Source organism: Petaurus breviceps, unplaced genomic scaffold (genome assembly GCF_028583685.1).
Source record: "Petaurus breviceps papuanus isolate PSGF00001 unplaced genomic scaffold, PetGlider_PUasm1.0 218, whole genome shotgun sequence".
NCBI classification, from domain to species: domain Eukaryota; kingdom Metazoa; phylum Chordata; class Mammalia; order Diprotodontia; family Petauridae; genus Petaurus; species Petaurus breviceps.
In genome coordinates this window covers 11,248,221-11,255,135 of record NW_027185872.1, presented here as the reverse complement: position 1 = coordinate 11,255,135, position 6,915 = coordinate 11,248,221, and the positions used below count along the sequence as shown (strand labels likewise).

General features: G+C 37.6%; 1 pseudogene; it reads right to left on the bottom strand.

Moving 5' to 3' along the window:
- Nucleotides 1-1,571: 1,571 nt before the first annotated feature.
- Nucleotides 1,572-3,195, bottom strand: LOC138165977 (heterogeneous nuclear ribonucleoprotein M-like; annotated as a pseudogene).
- Between the last annotated feature and the right edge of the window lie 3,720 nt (nt 3,196-6,915).

The following is a 6,915-nucleotide window of genomic DNA, read 5'->3' as shown; positions in this document are numbered from 1 at the left end:
GAACAAGACCCAAAATAAACTGGTTAGTATGTAAATGTACCAGAGGCTGAGAGTGATCTTTCAATCACATCTTTCAGTCAATTCAAAGTGGGAAAGTTCAGGCCTTTTTGAGTTCAGGCAGATGCAAACCATTATAAAAATCAATACAGCATAAAATCAATTACATTATTGAGTCAGAGAAATCCCAAGGAAATGAAATCAGGTGAAAAATAAGATGTCTGAGATGAGCTTTCTCCTCAGTGAAGGATTGGAGTTCATGGTGGTTAAGGATGGATGTGGGAGGATTGAGAGAGAAAGGGGACTGGAATAGTTTCTGCTGGGAGTGAGCTAGGGAATCAATAAAAAATCAATTATCAGTCCATAAAAGGACTGCCTTCCTATAATGAGAGACCACACTATGAATCAATACTATGCAATGAAGCACTGTAAGATCAGAGTGAAAAGGAAAGATTCGTAAATTGTTGTAAATCTCAAAAAGTGGAAATGAACAAAAATCCCTTAATTGTTCCGAAGTGAACCTCAGTCTGCCCTGGGTATTTCACCCAAAACTGGGCAGTAAGTGACAAGGCTTCCAGGTGTACCCGTTACCATACCTGCACAAGGTAAAGCCCCTTTATGCGGGATCTGGGACCCCTTCTTGGCCTGATGGACAAACAGCCTCTCCTGAGCTGCAATGCTCAGCAATGTCCTTCCTGGCTGGACCCCTTCCCCACAAACCATAAGATACATAAACAGTGTATATTATATAAACTCAATGTATATAATAACGTAATATGTATATAATAATGTAATAATGCAAATGGAAAGACTAAAGCTAGTAGACCTCTGAGTAACCATATCAAATAGTAGATGTTTCTGAGAGCACATGATGAAAGGGATCTCCCTCCTCACCAAGAGGCCCAGGGGACTCACTACCAGACAGTTTTGCTTTCACCATGAGACAAGTCTTCGTAGAGAAGAGCCTGACACAATCACCATGGGAAGACTTCAGGCTTGAGCCCTTTCTGACACCTAGGAAGTGCCCACTTTAGACTTGCCTTCTTTCTGGGATCTTAGAGGAAAATGAAAGTTGTGAATCTTGGGAGAGGGCTACTGTGCTGGCCTGACTCGAGGAGGAGGGTTTCAGCATTACAGATGCCTTTGGGAATGTTTTCTTCTGGAAGCATATTTAGAACTCGTGGACAAGTGTGATTGTATTGTTTGTACCTTGACTGTGTAGCCCAGAGACTGGACTTAGTTGTTGCTTTGAGAGCAGATTTGTTGCTTAATGGGGATGTGCAGGTTGTGCTGACCCCAGAAACCTTTCAGGGGGTCCAGAGATAGAGGCAAGGAATTTTTTTGCAATAGAACTTTTTTTTTTTAAGAGACTTTCAGTAACTGGTATTTATTATTAAAGTCATAATGTCAACAAGATGCCACAACTACAAAAAAAAAAAATTATGTGTATTGCAATCTCAATGCAAACGGTCAAACGGAATCCCAGTCATTGAAAAAGTAGTGAAAATCACCCCAGAAAGCAACTGAATTTTAACATCTTTATACATCCAGCTAACAAATTAAAATACAAATTTGAAGTCTGGTATTGATGTTAAAAAAAAAAAAGACAACTGCTTAAGCATTTCTATCAATTCACACATCAGTCTCTCTGCCACTGAGTTGTATCCCATTCATCATCCAGCAGGCTCTTTCTGGGGGCTCAACCTCAACCAAGTCACAACTCTCTGATTTGTCATTCTCCATCTTGTTGTCTACATACAACATATGACCACATTCATTGAATTTATCTTTTAGCATTTTCCCTGTAAAGTCAAAAGTGAGATTCCTCACAAATATCTGACCAGCTTTTTGAGCAGCCCCAGTATCTCTAAAAGACCCTGAAAAACTGTCCCCAAAGTTTCCCCTGTCCATTTCCATAGCTCTGTCAAAGCTCCCTCCCATGGCAAGTCCCATATACTCCATTCCTGAACCTATGATTAGACCTATAGTGGGACCCATTCTCTCTGTGGCACCATATGGTCCAAACCACTAGACATTCAATCCATAACTGGGCCCTCGCAATCTATGCCAGTTCCCATGCCAACAGGTACCATGTGATCCATACTTAGACACATGCAATCCATGGAGGTGCCCATGCCATCTACACCTGATCCCATCCTTTCTGTAGTTGAATCAACCTGATCTATTGGAGTGAACATTATCTCAATACCAAAACCAGGCCAGCCCCCATTCTCTCTATACCCAAACTTATCCTTTTCATGATTTAGTTTATCCTTTCAATGCTTGTAATCATGTGGTCTATTCCTGACCCCATTCTCCCTGCAGCTGACCCCACAGGATCCATGACAAGACCCATTCTCTCCATCTCAGACCCTCTCTATCTATTCCATGGCTGGGCTAGAACCCATTCTTTCAATCCCAGCATCATGTATGGCGCTCATCCTCCTCATTCCTGGCACACTGCTGCTCTGCCCCACCCATTCTCCTGACAAGAGGTACTCCAAGACTCTGAACCATTCTCATATCATCCCAAGCAAAGTCTCTCTCAAATCTTCCACTCATTCCACAATCCATTTCACTCATTCAGCCCATGTTCTTGCTAGATCCAAACCGACCCATGTTTTCTGTGCCACCACTACCAGAGGGGCCCTCCATGCCTCACATTTTGTTTATTCCAAATCCCATACCATCCATTCCCATTCTGGACAGGTCTCTTTCTTCAGATGATTAGCATCAGTGGACTGTTCTCCTGGTCCTAGTCCTATGCAAATGCCACCAAGTCCATGAGGGAGTTGTTGGGGGTGCTCAAGAGGAAAAAAGTCATTCTTTGGGAAGGAGTCTCATCCATTTTCACATGCATTGGTCTGTTGAATAGCAGCAGTAACCCTTGAACATCAATACAGCCTGAATTGCTTCAATTGATTGTTCAAAAGTAACAGTGCCAATTCCACAACTCTTCCCATCTTTATCTTCAAGAATGTCTATTCTAACCATGATGCCAGCTATACAGAACACTTCCTTCAATTTTTTCCAGCCAGCTTTATAATCCAGATTTGCTACAAACACTGTGCTCCCAAGTCTTCAGGACTTTTGACTTGTTCTCCTGGCATGTTCACCCTCAGGATCTTCTTGGATTTTCAGAGGTCTTCCATTACACTTGTTCAGAACTTCAGCAGCTTTTTTCATGCTTTCTTCCATCTTGAATTCAACAACAGCAGCACATCCCTTTGACTTTCCTTCAGCATCCATTAAGAGCTCTAAGTGGGCTACCTCGCCATTCCATGTCAAGTGGTACATTTGTACTGAAGGCTCTGTATCTATGTAGGGTTGGCAGAGGATTGAAATAGATTCTCTCCTCATTTCACACTTTTCTCCTTCCTCTTTACATTTTGACTTGATCATTCACCTTCACTTTTTGGGGTCAGAATCCCATTCCCACTTACTATGCCAGGCACACCACTCTCCTCCATTTTGGATTCCGTTGCCAGCACTTTTGCAGCCAGTTCCACCCCTGCTGCCATCTTCTCTGCCTCTGGACTTCGTGTGAGAGCTGCAATAGAACTTTTAAGTGAGCTGTCTGCTGTAGTTAGAAACTGTCTCAGAGCTGACCACTTGGTCATTATTTCCTCAATCCTGGGTTGGGACTCTGTAGAATGAGCTTTACAGAGGCTCAGGGAGTGGGCCCCCTATTTCACCTCTGGCTTCTGGCTTTGGGCAGAGAACTTAATAAACCATCACCTCAAAAATAGATGTGTAAATGTGTGTGAATCAGCAAAGAGTAGACCCTGAGGGAAGCAGACAAGATCCCAGGGAATTTCACCTCAGGAACTTTCACCTCCTGAACTTTCACCTTACCAACTTTCATCTGAAGACAGGGGTGAGCTAAGGGAGGAAAGATGGAATGACCCCCTGCTTTTGAGCAGTGCTAACCAGACATGATCCTGGACTGTGGCTGTGAGTGAGGAGGGGTGAGCACATGGCCAGTGAGTGAAGTACTGCAGAGAGCCAGAACATTTTCAGGACAATGAAGCTGGGGCATAGGGGAGAAAGAGAGAAGTCCCTGAGATTGTACCCCCAGAAAGAATTCAGAAAACAACCCTCAGTGATTGGAAGGACCCAAGACCTAGGGTGCCATTACTCACAACTAAGGATTAAAACTTGTAATAATAATATTAGGTGGCTAAAAATAAAATAAGGCAAAATAAAAATGAACAAGCAAAAGAAAAAGAACTGATAACTACTTTGATGTAAAAGAAGATCTGAATTCATATTCAACAGAAGATAGTGAAGTAAAAAAAAAAAAAGGCACTTACCATAAAGAGTAATGTCAAATGGTCACAAGTCCAAAAAAGAAATTTTGGAAAAACTTACAAAGGAATTGAAAAATCAAACAAGAGAGAATGAGAAAAAATGGAAAAAATAAAAAAAAACAAGGAAAAATTAGGAGAAAAAAAGCTATCCAAGAAAATTATGAAAAGAAAGTTAACCAATTAGAAAAGGAGATACAAAATCTTAAGAAAATTATCCCTTGAAAACTAGAATTGGCCAAGTGGAATGGAATGATGCTATAAGACACCAAGATATAATAAAATTAGGAAAAAAATGGAAGAGAATCTTAAATATCTTATTAGAAAAACAACTGATCTGGAGAACAGATCAAAGAGAGAAAATATAAGAACTTTCAAGGTACCTGAAAGTTATGATAAAAAATAATCTGGATGAATATTATAATAAATTATTAAGGAAAAATTCCCTGAAATTCTAGAACAAGAGGGTAAAGTAGAAATAGAAAGGATCCACTAATCACAACTTGAAAGAGATACCAAGAAGAAAACTTCCAGGAATGCCATAGTCAAGCTTCAAAATGCCTAGGCTGAAGAGAAAATGTTGCAAAAAAGAAAAATAAAAACAACTTTAATACTGAAGAAAAGCAATCAGGTTTCACAAGACCTAGCAGCTTCTACACAAAAAGACCATATATTTAGAAGCATTATGGAACTGGGGTTTCATCCAAGAATAACTTATGTAGCAAAACATTGAATGAAAAGCAAATGGATATCTGATGAACTGAAAGATTCCCAGGTATTTGTAACAAAAAGACCAGAACACAATGGAAAAATTGATATAAAAGCTCCTAAATAAATATAAGTAAATCATTAAAGACTAATTATAAGGCACTAATAAAGGTTAAACTGTTTATTTATGACACACAAAAAATATTATCAGTATTCTTAAAACAGTTATCATTACTAAAGTAGTTTCAAAGGAAGGTTTTAGATGAGTTGTATATAATGGGATGATTATTTAAGAAGTGGGTAGGAAAAGGTAAAAAGGAGTAATTTCCCATTAGAAACAAGGTGTGAAATGAAGAATTAATACAGAGGAAACAGGTGGTGGTAGAAAACTGGTAATGTTGGAACCTTACTCTCATTTGGGTTGAAGAAGAAACAATGTCTTCAACTATACTTCTTCTGAAAAGGTTTGGAAATTTTCTGAACTTCTAGAGAGGTGAGAAAACTGGGAGACAAGTAAAAAGTATTTGGATAAGTTTAAGAGGGTGAAGGGAGATGTTAAGGGAGGGAATTTTAGAGGAGAGAGTAAAATAAGGAATAAGAGGGTAATGAGAAAAATAAGGTTACAGGGACAGGGTAAAAAATAGAGAGGCTGAGAAGAAAAAATAGTAAGTAAAAATAATATGGAGGGAAAGTCACAAATAAGTCATTATAACTTTGAAGGTGAATTGGATGAACAAACCCATAAAATGGAAACATAGCAGAATGGAATAAAAATCAGAATCCAACCATATGTTGTTTATAAGAAACACATTTAAGAATGAAATGTACACCCAGAGTTAAAATAGAGGGTTGGAGCAGAATTTAGTATGTGTCAGTTGATTAAAAAAAGACAGGGGCAGCAGTTATCTCAAAGTTATGGCTAAAATAGATTAAATTAAAAGAGATAAACATTTTGGTAAAAGGTATCATAGACAATGAAGCAATATCAATACTGAACCTATATGCAGTAAACACTATGCCATCCAAATTTTTTAAAGAAAATTTCAATGAATTACATGTGGAGATAGAGAATAGTACTGTAATAGTAGATGACTGTAATCTTCCCCTCTCAGAACTAGATGAATACAATTCAAAAAAATCAGAAAGAAGTTAAGGAAATGAATCGAGTTTTAGATAAACCTGATACGATAGATAATTGGAGAGAATTGGATGGAAATAGCAAGTAACATACCTTTTTCTCAGCAGTTCATGGTTCCTTTACAAAGACTGATTATATATTAGAACATAAAAATATTGTAGCTAAAAGTAGAAAAAGAGAAATCTTAAAAGTATCTTTCTCAGATCATAATGCAATAAAAACTATATTTAGTAAGGAACAAAGGAAACATAAATTAAAAGTTAATTAGGGATTAAACAATCTAGTCTTAAAGAATGAGTGGGTGAAAGAACAAGTCATAGAAACAAACAAGAATTTCATTAAGAGAATGACAATAATGGGAGAACATATCAAAACCTATGAGATACAACAAAAACAGTGATTAGAGGAAAATTTCTATCTCTAAATGCTTATAACCAATAAAATAGAGAACGAGCAAACTAATGGATTGGATATTCAATTGTTTTTTTTAAGAGCCAAATAGAAACCTCCAGTTAAACACTAAATTGGAAATCCTAAAAATTAAAGTTGAGATTAATAAAATTGAGAGTAACAAAACCATTGAATTAATAAATGAGGAGTTGGTTTCATGAAAAAAAATAGATAAACATTGGTTAATTGGATTTTTAAAAAGATAGAAGAAAACCAAATCATTAGTATCAAAAATGAAAACGATGAATATACCACTAACAAAGATGAAATCAAAGCAATTATTAGAAATTATTTTGACCAATTATATGCCCATCA